The sequence below is a fragment of the Schistocerca americana genome, chromosome 2 (assembly GCF_021461395.2).
Source record: "Schistocerca americana isolate TAMUIC-IGC-003095 chromosome 2, iqSchAmer2.1, whole genome shotgun sequence".
Taxonomy (NCBI): domain Eukaryota; kingdom Metazoa; phylum Arthropoda; class Insecta; order Orthoptera; family Acrididae; genus Schistocerca; species Schistocerca americana.
In genome coordinates, this window is record NC_060120.1 from 1,094,642,247 (window position 1) to 1,094,655,383 (window position 13,137).

General features: G+C 44.9%; 1 protein-coding gene across 8 annotated transcripts in view; it reads right to left on the reverse strand.

Annotated features, from left to right (window-relative positions):
• LOC124596500 overlaps positions 1-13,137 on the reverse strand; it is a 75,053-nt gene that overhangs the window by 18,156 nt on the left and 43,760 nt on the right. For 3 of the 8 annotated variants that reach the window (XR_006978306.1, XR_006978312.1, XR_006978311.1), the window contains one exon: positions 1,791-2,410. The exons of 1 other annotated variant lie outside the window; for it this stretch is intronic. The gene's annotated coding sequence lies outside the window, so the exon portion shown is untranslated. Of the gene's footprint in view, positions 1-563; positions 1,193-1,391; positions 1,673-1,790; positions 2,411-13,137 lie in introns of those variants that run through there. 4 more of the 8 variants (XR_006978308.1, XR_006978307.1, XR_006978310.1 and 1 more) reach the window with 3 other exon arrangements.

Sequence of the window (13,137 nt, forward strand, 5' to 3'; positions counted from 1 at the left end):
TCATGTTCTGTTGATTTACTCGATAAGATATCAACCACTGTGCAGATGGTGGTCAGTCCTGTTTTTTTTTTTATTTTTTATTTTTTATTGCACTGTCTTTAGTTTCTCACTTTCATACCAATAGAACTGGGGACCAAGTCGATTTTTTCTGTGACCTCTTCTATCAATCGCAGTTGCGTGTAGACTGGTTTCCCTGAACACACTAGAGCTTTAATAATAGGCACCATTAATGCATAATGTGATTTTATGTATGCAATGTTGTTCGAAATTATTGGGTCCTTTAGAAAATCTTTAGCTGAAGTAATGCTCACTGCTCCTCCCACAATTTAAGAACAAGGTTCTTAATGTCTTCCAAATGCCTGCTGTAATACTCTACTGCCTGTGGCCATGTTCCCCAGCAATTAAGTATGGGTTCTGGTGGAAGTGGTACATTGGGAAGTTCCTCTCGAAATAACTGGATTCTTGTAGGTGCTTTAATAAAAATGTTTTTGGTGGCAGAAATAGCTTATTTACATGTGGAAATTCGAGACTTATTATCTCAGCTACATGATTCATGGAATGGGCAAGACATATGATATGGAGCAAGGCTGGGTAAAATACTTTCAACAATTTGACAGCAGCAATCATGTATGCGGCTGCATCAGCGTAGATTACAAGTAATTTATTTTCATCTAGACTGTTGGAGAAATGTAATTTGAGGGCTTTATTAACAAAGTGAGGATTTGTTTCCTGGTTAGTCTTTTTTAGCTCCTTGCTGCAGATCAGGTGAGGTACAGAGCTAGTTTCAGGATCTGACTTTCCAACAGTCAAATTACTCACATATCGACCTTGTCTGTCAGTTGCCTCTTTGACAGAGAGCCACATGTATGAATCGCCTGTGTCTTCCCTTATCTTGCTCAATGTATTTTCATATAAAGAATCTAAATAGTTCTTTCTCAGTGTGGATTCTGATGGAATGATGTGGTGACAGTATTTTTCTGGAGAACTTTGGATCTGGCTGTTTTCACCTGATTTGAATGGTATGTTTGCTGCGACAATGGCTCAACACAGCTGAAGATTAAATTCAGTTCTGTTTGTTGCATTTGGTTTAGTTACAAATGTTTGTTTCAATTTTAATTTATTATTTTAAATTTGCCTGGTGTTTAACCGCTGCAACATGCTGACTTAAATGTGACCTCTGTTCAGAACATACCTAAAAACAAAAAGAAAAGATAAATACTTTGTGGAAGAATTTACGCACAAGATATACTTAGCAAAATTAATGTACATTAAGGGTTTAGAAACACTATTTTTGCATTCACACATGTCTGGCCCACGATAACTTGGAAAAAATAGTGGAATCACTGTTCTGTGAGTGGGCGTAGCAGATAATTGGTCAACATGTTACTTACATTTTTTTGTTGTACACATTGGAGTGAATAACTCTTCCGTCTGTAGGGAAACCAGAAAATCCTTGTAACAAGTGACGAATCAGAGATGATTTGGATCTGCCTAGTTTCGGCATTCTTGACTTTCCACAGTGACCTACTGAATGTAGGCAGTGCAGATGATTCAAACTGGCTGTTCCGACAAGGCAGGAAGGTGTTGGAGGCAGGTCACAAGGCTCCTCCTTGTCCTGCCGGCCAATTTGACAGTCCACAGCGAGCGTCAACGCTCCGCAGAACAGGGCGGGCTGAAACAGCCTGGCGTATGCTGTCACTGTGACTCACGATTGGCGTTCACGCATGTGAACAAACAAGTTATCATTCAATTACTGTTTTCTAAGTAATTGTGAAGACCAAAAGGGTACGTTTAGTCATACAAATTTTATTTGACTGGATTTTTAAAAAATTAGATACAGCAAGTTCTAACATGAAATTAGATATTTTTAGAATATTTAAAAATTAGGTACAATCAGGTTCTAACATCAAATTAGGTATTTTAGGTTCTATAAAATTACAATTTTCGATAAAATATTTTTGTAATTCTTAGCTGGAAAGACCATTTGCGAACGTTAGTCATAACAAAGTTTATTTACTTGGATTTTTAAAATTTAGGTACAATCAGATACTAAACTAGCATTTTCGATCATAAATTGCGTAATTCGTGTATGTACAACTTTTATTGCCTTTATTTAATGAGAAACAAAATAGGTTTTTACTTAAAATCCAATTATTTCAATTTAAAACACAGTAGATCACAACATGAACAGCTTTCACCTTTTGCTGTTTACATTTTGCTATCAACTTGCTATGAAGAAGTACAAGCTTCTACCTTTTTCTGCCCGTTGGAGGTCCATCTTTATCAATTACAGCAGCTTCAGTAGCTGTAGTGTCATGACTTTCTTCGTCGTACCACACTGTGTCTATATCCCTGGATCAGGTGTTACATGTTCAGTAGCTAATGTATCATGAACTTTCTGTTCTGGCCCCTGAAAACAATGCATAATAGATAGCCTGCCTTTTTGAAAGCATGTTTGCAGTTTTAGATGTACAGATAAAAAACTACAACATTTAAATTACCTACAAGACACATTCAGAGAATAACAACCCTGCTTTTTTTCAGTTGCCTATAAACAGAAATAAGTGGCTCAACATAGCACAACATCTAGAAAATCTTCAGAATTTTCCAAACTGTTTGTGGGCAATTGACATCAAACACATCATCATACCGAGCCAAGTGAATACATGAACCTAATTTTTTGAACTACAAAAGATATTTAGTGTGGTACTTCCAGCTCTAGTGAATGCCCACTATTGTTTCACATTTGTGAGGAAGTTTTCAACAATTCATGTATGTTTTTTAAAGTCAACAAACTATCACCCAACAGGAAGGTGCCTTCATTAGGTGAAATATTACCATGTCTTCATCGAAGAAGCAGCTTTCCCCCCCCCCCCCCCCCCCCCTTGGATTGCAACATGATTTTTTTTTTTGTTTGTGGTTTTAGGGCGCAAAACTTCTATGGTCATTAGCGCCCAGCCCGTGACGTAGAAAACAGGAAAAAAACGAAATTTAAAATCAGCAGCAATGGGAACAAAGTCATAAAATTTGAGAAACTAAAGGCAGAAGGAATGCTTAAAAATCCACTATAGAAAGGGGTTGGTTGTCCCCAAAAAAAAGGCTTCAAATGACTGACATCATTTCACTGTCACTAATAAACTGTAGAACGCGGTCAGCTGAGCGCGTGTCATCTGCTAAAATCGACGATAGATCAGGCGATAGCTGTAGACGGGAGCGTAACGGATTAAAATAGGGGCATTCAATTAAAAGGTGTCTGACCGTCCACGGCTGAGAGCAGTGGGGACAGAGTGGGGGAGGATCACCGCTTAAAAGATGTCGATGACTAAAAAGACAGTGCCCTATCCGGAGTCTAGCTAAAATTACCTCCTCCCGACGACACGTTCGGGAGGAAGAGGTCCAAGCGCAAGGAAGGGCTTTCACTTCCCGCAATTTATTATGGGGAAGTGTTGACCAATGCGCATGCCATAAATGAGCAACTTGGCGACATAAACCGCTCCGTAGATCGGTAAACGGAAGAGACTGAATAGCTGGCCGAGGAAGAGAGACTGCAGCCTTGGCCGCTATATCGGCCGCCTCATTTCCACAGATACCAGCGTGTCCTGGGAGCCAGAGGAACGCCACCGAGACGCCCCCCAGGTGGAGTAAGCGCAGACAGTACTGAATCCGGTGGACCAGAGGGTGCACAGGGTAAAGAGCTTGGAGACTTAGGAGAGAGCTGAGAGAATCTGAGCAGATTATGTACTGTATCCGCTGATGGCGGCGGATGTAGTGGACAGCCTGGAGAATAGCGTAAAGCTCCGCAGTATAAACCGAACACTGGTCGGGAAGCCGAAAGTGATTTGGGGTGTCGCCAACAATATAGGCACTCCCTACACCTAACGATGTTTTCGAGCCATCGGTGTAAATAAATGTGGCTTCCGTCATTTGTGCACATAGAGCAGCAAATGCCCGACGGTAAACAAGTGTAGGGGTACCATCCTTGGGAAATTGACATAGGTCTCTGAGCAAGTCGATCCGGGGACGGAGCCAAGGCGGTGCTGTACCCCAAGTTGTCAAGAAGGTTTTAGGAAAGCGGAAGGGAAGAGAATGGAGCAGTTGACGGAAGCGGACTCCCGGGGGTAGTAGGGAGGAGGAGCGGCCTGCATACCCGACATCCAAGGAGGCGTCGCAAAAAAGGTCATGGGCTGGATTAGCAGGCATGGAAGACAGATGGCTAGCATAACGACTCAGAAGACTGCCCGCCGATTGGATAGCGGAGGTTCAGCAGTCTCAGCATAAAGGCTTTCCACAGGGCTGGTGTAAAAAGCTCCAGACACTAAACGTAATCCACGGTGGTGGATAGAGTCGAGACGCCGAGGAATAGACAGCCGAGCAGAGGAGTAGACTATGCTTCCATAGTCCAATTTCGAGCGCACTAAGGCGCGATAGAGGCGGAGAAGGACCACTCGGTCCGCTCCCCAAGAGGTGCCATTCAGGACACGGAGGGTGTTAAGGGAACGCAGACAGCGAGCCGAAAGATAGGAAACGTGGGAGGACCAGCACAGTTTTCTGTCAAACATAAGACCCAAGAATTTAGCGACGTCGGAAAACGGAAGGTTGACAGGACCTAGATGTAAGGAGGGCGGAAGAAACTCCTTACGTCGCCAAAAATTAACACAAACGGTCTTACTGGGTGAGAAACGGAAGCCGGTTTCGATGCTCCACGAGTGGAGGCGATCGAGACATCCTTGAAGACGTCTTTCAAGAAGGCTGGTCCGTTGAGAGCTGTAGTAGATCGCAAAATCGTACACAAAGAGGGAGCCCGAGACATCAGGAAGGAGACAATCCATAATTGGATTAATGGCGATGGCAAACAGTACAACACTCAGCACGGAGCCCTGGGGTACCCCGTTTTCTTGGGAGAAAGTACGGGATAGAGTAGTGTTCACCCGCACCCTAAATGTGCGCTCTGCCATAAATTCGCGAAGAAAAAGGGGTAGCCGGCCTCGAAAGCCCCAAGAGAACAGTGTGCGGAGGATGCCTGTCCTCCAACAGGTATCGTATGCTCTCTCCAGATCAAAAAATATTGCTAACGTTTGGCGTTTCCGGAGGAAATTGTTCATGATATAAGTGGAGAGAGCAACAAGATGGTCAACGGCAGAACGATGTTGTCGGAATCCGCATTGGGCTGGTGTTAAAAGACTGCGAGATTCCAGCCACCAAGCTAAACGGTAATTCACCATACGCTCCAAAACCTTACAGACACTACTCGTGAGAGAAATGGGGCGATAGCTAGAGGGGAGATGTTTGTCCTTTTCAGGTTTCGGAACGGGAACGACAATAGCTTCCCACCATCGCCTGGGAAAGGTACTGTCGGTCCAAATTCGATTATAAAGGCGAAGGAGGTAGCGCAGGCTATGGGTTGATAAATGCAGCAACATTTGGACATGGATACCATCCGGTCCTGGGGCGGAGGAGCGAGAAGGAGAGAGTGCATGTTGGAGTTCGCGCATGGAGAAAACAGTATTGTAGCTTTCGCGATTTTGAGAGGAGAAAGCAAGATGTCGCACTTCCGCTGCACGTTTCTTCGGGAGAAACGCTGGCGGGTAATTTGAAGAGCTCGAAATCTCAGCAAAGTGCTGACCCAATGAGTTAGATATTGCGACGGGGTCCACTAAGGTATCATGCGCGACAGTGAGCCCAGAGACCGGGGAGAAACTAGGCGCGCCTGAGAACCGTTGAAGCCGACTCCAAACTTCCGAGGAGGGAGTGAAGGTGTTAAATGAGCTAATAAAGAATTGCCAGCTTGCCTTCTTGCTATCGCGGATGACGCGACGGCATCGCGCACGGAGCTGCTTATATCGGATACAGTTGGCCAAAGTTGGATGGTGACGGAAAATGCGAAGAGCACGTCGCCGCTCACGTATTGCGTCCCGGCATGCCTCGTTCCACCAAGGAACTGGGGGGCGCCGGGGCAATTCGGAGGTGCGTGGTATTGAACGTTCCGCAGCTGTGAGAATAACGACGGTAAAATGTGTGACCTCATCGTCGACGCTGGGAAAGCGACGGTCATCGAATGTCGCTAGAGACGAAAAAAGTGTCCAATCGGCTTGGGCAAACTTCCAGCGTCGCGAGCGCATATATGGCAGTTGAGGCTGCAGTCGAAGAACACATGGAAAGTGGTCACTCGAGTGTGTATCATCAAGGGCGAACCATTCGAAGCGCCGAGCTAGCGGAACAGTACCGACCGCAAGGTCCAAATGAGATAAATTTGCCGTGGAGGCAGACAAAAATGTGGGGACCCCAGTGTTGAGGCAGACTAGATCCGCTTGGTGGAAGACGTCTAGCAATAGTGAGCCACGTGGACAAGGATGTGGAGATCCCCAAAGTGGGTGGTGGGCATTGAAGTCCCCAACCAGCAAATAGGGGGGTGGAAGCTGATCAAGAAGATGAAGGAGATCAGCTCGTGCCATTGGTGTAGACGATGGAATGTATACCGTACATAGAGAGAACGTGTATCCAGAAAGGGAAAGACGGACGGCGACAGCTTGGAAGGAACTGTTTAAGGGGATTGGGTGATAATGGAGAGTATCATGGAGCAGAATCATGAGTCCTCCATGGGCTGGAGTGCCTTCAACAGAGGGGAGGTCATATCGGATGGACTGAAAATGAGGGAGAACAAAGCGGTCATGGGGACGCAGCTTTGTTTCCTGAAGACAGAAGATGACCGGCGAGTAGGATCGTAAGAGGATCGACAATTCATCCCGATTGGCGCGAATGCCGCGGATATTCCAGTGGATAATGGACATAGGGTGAACAGAAAATGGAGAAACGTGACCAAGGGTGCTGTCAACTCAACGACTGCTCAGAGCTTGCGACCGACAGCATGGAATGGCATTCAGTCGAAGGCAGAAGATCCTGATCCATAGGTTGGTCAGGAGCAGCTCCTGCCACCAACGATCGGCCAGTTGACCGGCCACCAGCAGTGCGCCTCGGCGACACAGAAGATGGCCGAGGGCGATTTCCGCCAGGTGGTGCTGTAGTTGGGACACGCCTTGGCGGAGAAGGAGAGGAACTGTGTTTCTTCGTAGCCTTCTTGGAGGTATGATGTTTAGATGAAGGAGGAACCGATGGTTGTGAAGTTGCGGTACGTAAAAACTCTTCACGAGAATGCTCTTTTATCGAAGACTTGGCGTCTGACTTTTGGGCTCGAGATTTAGCAGAACCCGACGAGGGGTGAGCCATAGAGTGGGCAGGCGAAAGTGGTGAGGATGAACGGGCGATCTTTGCGCTGGCCGATCTGACGACCGTGGTACTAAATGTGAGGTCGCAAGTCTGCGTGGCCGCCTCCTTTGTTGGCCGAGGAGAAGCAAGGACAGTGCTGTATTTTCCTTTCTGAGGCACGGTGGGCTGTCGACTGGCGAGTAACTTTCAAGCAGCAAAGGTCGACACCTTTTCCTTCACTCTTATTTCCTGGATGAGCTTTTCATCCTTAAAAACGGGGCAATCTCGAGAGGAAGCAGCGTGGTCACCCATACAGTTGATGCAGTGAGGGGATGGAGGTGGACAAGCACCCTCATGGGCATCCTTGCCACACGTAACACATTTGGCCGGATTGGAACAGGACTGGCTGGTGTGATTGAACCGCTGACATCGATAGCAACGCGTAGGGTTTGGGACATAAGGGCGAACGGAAATTATCTCATAGCCTGCTTTGATTTTTGATGGGAGTTGAACTTTGTCAAATGTCAAGAAGACAGTGCGGGTTGGAATGATGTTTGAGTCAACCCTTTTCATAACCCGATGAACAGCGGTGACGCCCTGGTCAGACAGGTAGTGCTGAATTTCTTCGTCAGACAATCCATCGAGGGAGCGTGTATAAACGACTCCACGCGAGGAATTTAAGGTACGGTGCGGTTCCACCCGGACAGGGAAGGTGTGGAGCAGAGAAGTACGCAGCAATTTTTGAGCCTGGAGGGCACTGTGTGTTTCTAACAACAGGGTACCATTCCGTAATCTGGAACAAGACTTTACAGGACCCGCAATTGCGTCGACACCTTTCTGAATAATGAAAGGGTTGACCGTGGAAAAGTCGTGACCTTCGTCAGACCGAGAAACAACAAGGAACTGTGGCACCGATGGAAGAACCGTCTGTGGCTGAGACTCAGTGAACTTACGTTTGTGAGCAGACATAGTGGAAGGTGAGGAAACCATTGCGGAAGAATCCCCCATGATTACCGGCGTCTCCGATGGCGCGCTCCTCCCTTGTGGGGGCCCTCACCGAGGGCACACCCGCCTTAGGTGATTGTTCACACCTCAGGTCACACCTCCCGACAAACGGACGGAGGGACCAATCGGCACTTTCGGAAGGTATCAGCTCGGGTAATCACCCCTCCCTGGGCCTGGCCGTTACCAGGGGGTACGTACGTGTCCTACCTGTCTACCCGGGGCGGGGAATTACGCGTTACCCCGTCACCGGCTACGCATGGAAGTGCGTGGGTCGGCCTTCAGACACGCACAGGGAGGAAAAAAGAGAAAGGGAAAGGAAAGAAAAGGGGGTCTCAAACGCCGCAGCGGAGAAAAGGGCAAGGAGAAGAGGGAAGGAAAAGAGAAGGACAGAGGAAGGACGAGGACTTGCAAGTGTAAAAGCAAGGAATTTGGAACAGTTTCGAGCGTCCGTCTCCGGACGTAGGCACAAACCATACTCCCAGAGGGGGAGAAAGGGAAGGAAAGAGACAGAGGTGAGGGGGGGGGGGGGGGGGGGGCGAAGATGGGGGACGGGGAGGGATGCGGAAAGGGAAGGGAAGGTATGCAGCCCAGAAAGGAAGGAGGGCAACATTAGCTCGGGGTCCCGTGCTCGCTACGCACGTGTCCACAAAAGAGTTGTGGACCCCCTGGGGGGTTGCAACATGATGAAGCAATACCCTGGTATTTATGAGAAAGGAAGTGCACAAAATATTTCCAGGTAGAGGTTATTTCATCTACAGTATTGCTGAAAATGTTGTTTGTATAAAGGCATCTTGTTTTCCGAGTTTTCAACAACCTAAGGGTTATAGAGCCTAACAAAGTGAGCAATGTTACCCTACTGTGCATCCTTTTGCATAAATTAATGAGGAGAAGCCAATATCAGCAACATTTTATACTCCTACAGGTATAATTGGATATGTTTCCACCAAAGTCAGTTGACAAAAGTTTTCTGAGTAAAGTACTGCATCATAATGTAAAAAGTTATACTGCAGGACCAAACGTTTTAGCCACAGTTGGAGTGGCCTTATTGTGGGTCTACTGATCATCAAATGGTACTCCCAACCAAGGGCATGAATCCGGATGACAACACCCCTTGTAGGGAAAGAGATTGGAGTATGCAGGACAGTCAAGGAATTGTCGAATAGCAATTGCACAGGAGACCAAGAGCTGGTACCATCGAATGTGAAGGGGAATGATCTCCATTTCAGCAAGCACACTAAGAGACAAACTGAAATGCACTAGTGGCCAGACACATGCCATGATGGTGGACTGGATCTAACAGTTTCAAAGCTGAAGGAGTCACTGAGCCACAAACATGGCAACCATAGTGCAGTCAGGACAAAACCAGGGCCTGGTAAATACATATAAGAGTAGCACCCTCAACATTTATGGGCAAAGCAGCAGATAGTGTCAAGCTTCTGAGTGCAGTTAGTCTTCAGGTAATGAATATGGGGCAGCCAACACAGTTTCTTGAAAGAAAAAAAACGAGGCCTAACAAACAGGACTGTGCTACAGTGTCCAGGTGCTTGGCACCTAAGTAGGGTTCTGAGCCAGGACAGACCACAGTACAACAGCAGAAATGCAAGACTCGTGTTTTTGTAGGAAAGATGTGAAAACTGTCTGAAAGAGCCATGCAGAGGTCCACGGACAGCACTTTGGAAATGTGATTTATTCATCCCATAAAATACAGAATTTCAGAACAATAGTCTTATGTACAGGATACATGTCTGGGTTACAATTTACTTAATTAAAAATTTTGTCAACCATACAAATTGCTTGTTGAAGAATTTATTCACTGTTCTTTCTAATTTTTAATGCTATTTCATAATGTGCACTCACTATAACTAGCACAAATTTTTAATTCATTCTGAGGATTCTGCTCAAAATATCACCTCATCCTTCATGAAATCTTCCTCTGAGTAGTAGGATCTTTCCATTAGAAAATCATGTGGTTTGTTTTCTAAAATATATAGCATCATGGTTAAATGATGATGGAGTCCTCTTGGGTAAAATATTCCGGAGGTAAAATAGTCCCCCATTCGGATCTCCGGGCGGGGACTACTCCGGTGGATGTCGTTATCAAGAGAAAGAAAACTGGCGTTTTACGGATCAGAGCGTGGAATGTCAGATCCCTTAATCGGACAGGTAGGTTAGAAAATTTAAAAAGGGAAATGGATAGGTTAAAGTTAGATATAGCGGAAATTAGCGAAGTTCGGTGGCAGGAGGAACAAGACTGGGCAGGCAAATACAGGGTTATAAATACAAAATCAAATAGGGGTAATGCAGGAGTAGGTTTATTAATGAATAAAGAAATAGGGGTGCAGGTAAGCTACTACAAACAGCATAGCGAACGCATTATTGCGGCCAAGATAGACACGAAGCCCACACCTACTACAGTAGTACAAGTTTATATGCCAACTAGCTCTGCAGATGACGAAGAAATTGAAGAAATGTATGATGAGATAAAAGAAATTATTCAGATAGTGAAGGGAGACGAAAATTTAATAGTCATGGGTGACTGGAACTCGATAGTAGGAAACGGGAGAGAAGGAATGTAGTAGGTGAATATGGACTGGGGGTAAGAATTGAAAGAGGAAGGTGCCTAGTAGAATTTTTCACAGAGCATAACTTAATCATACCTAACACTTGGTTCAAGAATCATAAAAGAAGGTTGTATACATGGAAGAAGCCTGGAGATACTGACAGGTTTCAGATAGATTATATAATGGTAAGACAGAGATTTAGGAACCAGGTTTTAAATTGTAAGACATTTCCAGGGGCAGATGTGGACTCTGACCACAAGCTATTGGTTGTGAACTGTAGATTAAAACTGAAGAAACTGCAAAAAGGTGGGAATTTAAGGAGATTGGACCCGGATAAACTGACTAAAGCAGAGGTTGTACAGAGTTTCAGGGAGACAATATAGGGAACAATTGATAGGAATGGGGGAAAAAAATACGGTAGAAGAAGAAAAGGTAGCTTTGAGGGATGAAGTAGTGAAGGCAGCAGAGGATCAAGTAGGTAAAAAGACGACGGCTAGTAGAAATCCTTGGATAACAGAAGAAATATTGAATTTAATTGATGAAAGGAGAAAATATAAAAATGCAGTAAATGAAGCAGGCAAAAAGGAATACAGACGTCTCAAAAATGAGATCGACAGGAAGTGCAAAATGGCTAAGCAGGGATGGCTGGTTAGAGGACAAATGTAAGGATGTAGAGGCTTATCTCACCAGGGGTAAGATAGATATTGCCTACAGAAAAATTAAAGAGACCTTTGGAGAAAAGAGAACCACTTGTATGAATATCAAGAGCTCAGTTGGAAACCCAATTCCAAGCAAAGAGGGGGAAGCAGAAAGGTGGAAGTAGCATATAGAGGGTCTATACAAGGGCGAGGTACTTGAGGACAATATTATGGAAATGGAAGAGGATGTAGATGAAGATGGAATGGGAGATTTGATACTGTGTAAAGAGTTTGACAGAGCACTGAAAGATCTGAGTCGAAACAAGGCCCCGGGAGTAGACAACATTCCATTAGAACTACTAACAGCCTTGGGAGAGCCAGTCCTGACAAAACTCTACCATCTGGTCAGCAAAATGTATGAGACAGGCGAAATACCCTCAGACTTCAAGAAGAACATAATAATTCCAATCCCAAAGAAAGCAGGTGTTGACAGATGTGAAAATTACGGAACTATCAGTTTAATACGTCACAGCTGCAAAATACTAATGCAAATTCTTTACAGATGAATGGAAAAACTAGTAGAAGCCGACCTCGGGGAAGATCAGTTTGGATTCTGTAGAAATATGGGAACACATGAGGCAATACTGACCCTACGACTTATCTTAGAAGAAAGATTAAGGAAAGGCAAACCTACGTTTGTAGCATTTGTAGACTTAGAGAAAGCTTTTGACAATGTTGACTGGAATACTCTCTTTCAAATTCTGAAGGTGGCAGGGATAAAATACAGGGACCGAAAGGCTATTTACAATTTGTACAGACAGCAGATGGCAGTTATAAGAGTCGAGGGGCATGAAAGGGAAGCAGTGGTTGGGAAGGGAGTGAGACAGGGTTGTAGCCTCTCCCCTATGTAACTCGATCTGTATATTGAGCAAGCAGTGAAGGAAACAAAAGAAAAATTCAGAGTAGGTATTAAAATCCATAGAGGAGAAATAAAAACTTTGAGGTTCGCCGATGACATTGTAACTCTGACAGAGGTAGCAAAGGACTTGGAAGGGCAGTTGAATGGAATGGACAGTGTATTGAAAGGAGGATATAAGATGAACATCAACAAAAGCAAAACGAGGATAATGGAATGTAGTCGAATTAAGTCGGGTGATGCTGAGGTAATTAGATTAGGAAATGAGACACTTAAAGTAGTAAAGGAGTTTTGCTATTTGGGGAGCACAATAACTGATGATGGTTGAAGTAGAGATGATATAAAATGTAGACTCGCATTGGCAAGGAAAGCATTTCTGAAGAAGAGAAATTTGTTAACATCGAGTATAGATTTGAGTTTCAGGAAGTCGTTTCTGAAAGTATTTGTACGGAGTGTAGCCATGTATGGAAGTGAAACATGGACGATAAATAGTTTGGACAAGAAGAGAGTAGAAGCTTTCAAAATGTGGTGCTACAGAAGAATGCTGAAGATTAGCTGGGTAGATCACATAACTAATGAGGAGGTATTCAACAGAACTGGGGAGAAGAGGAGTTTGTGGCACAACTTGAAAAAAGAATGGATTTTAATACCTACTCCGAATTTTTCTTTTGTTTCTTTCACTGCTTGCTCAATATATGGATCGAGTTACATAGGGGAGAGGCTACAACCCTGTCTCACTCCCTTCCCAACCACTGCTTCCCTTTCATACCCCTCGACTCTTATAACTGCCATCTGGTTTCTGTACAAATTGTAA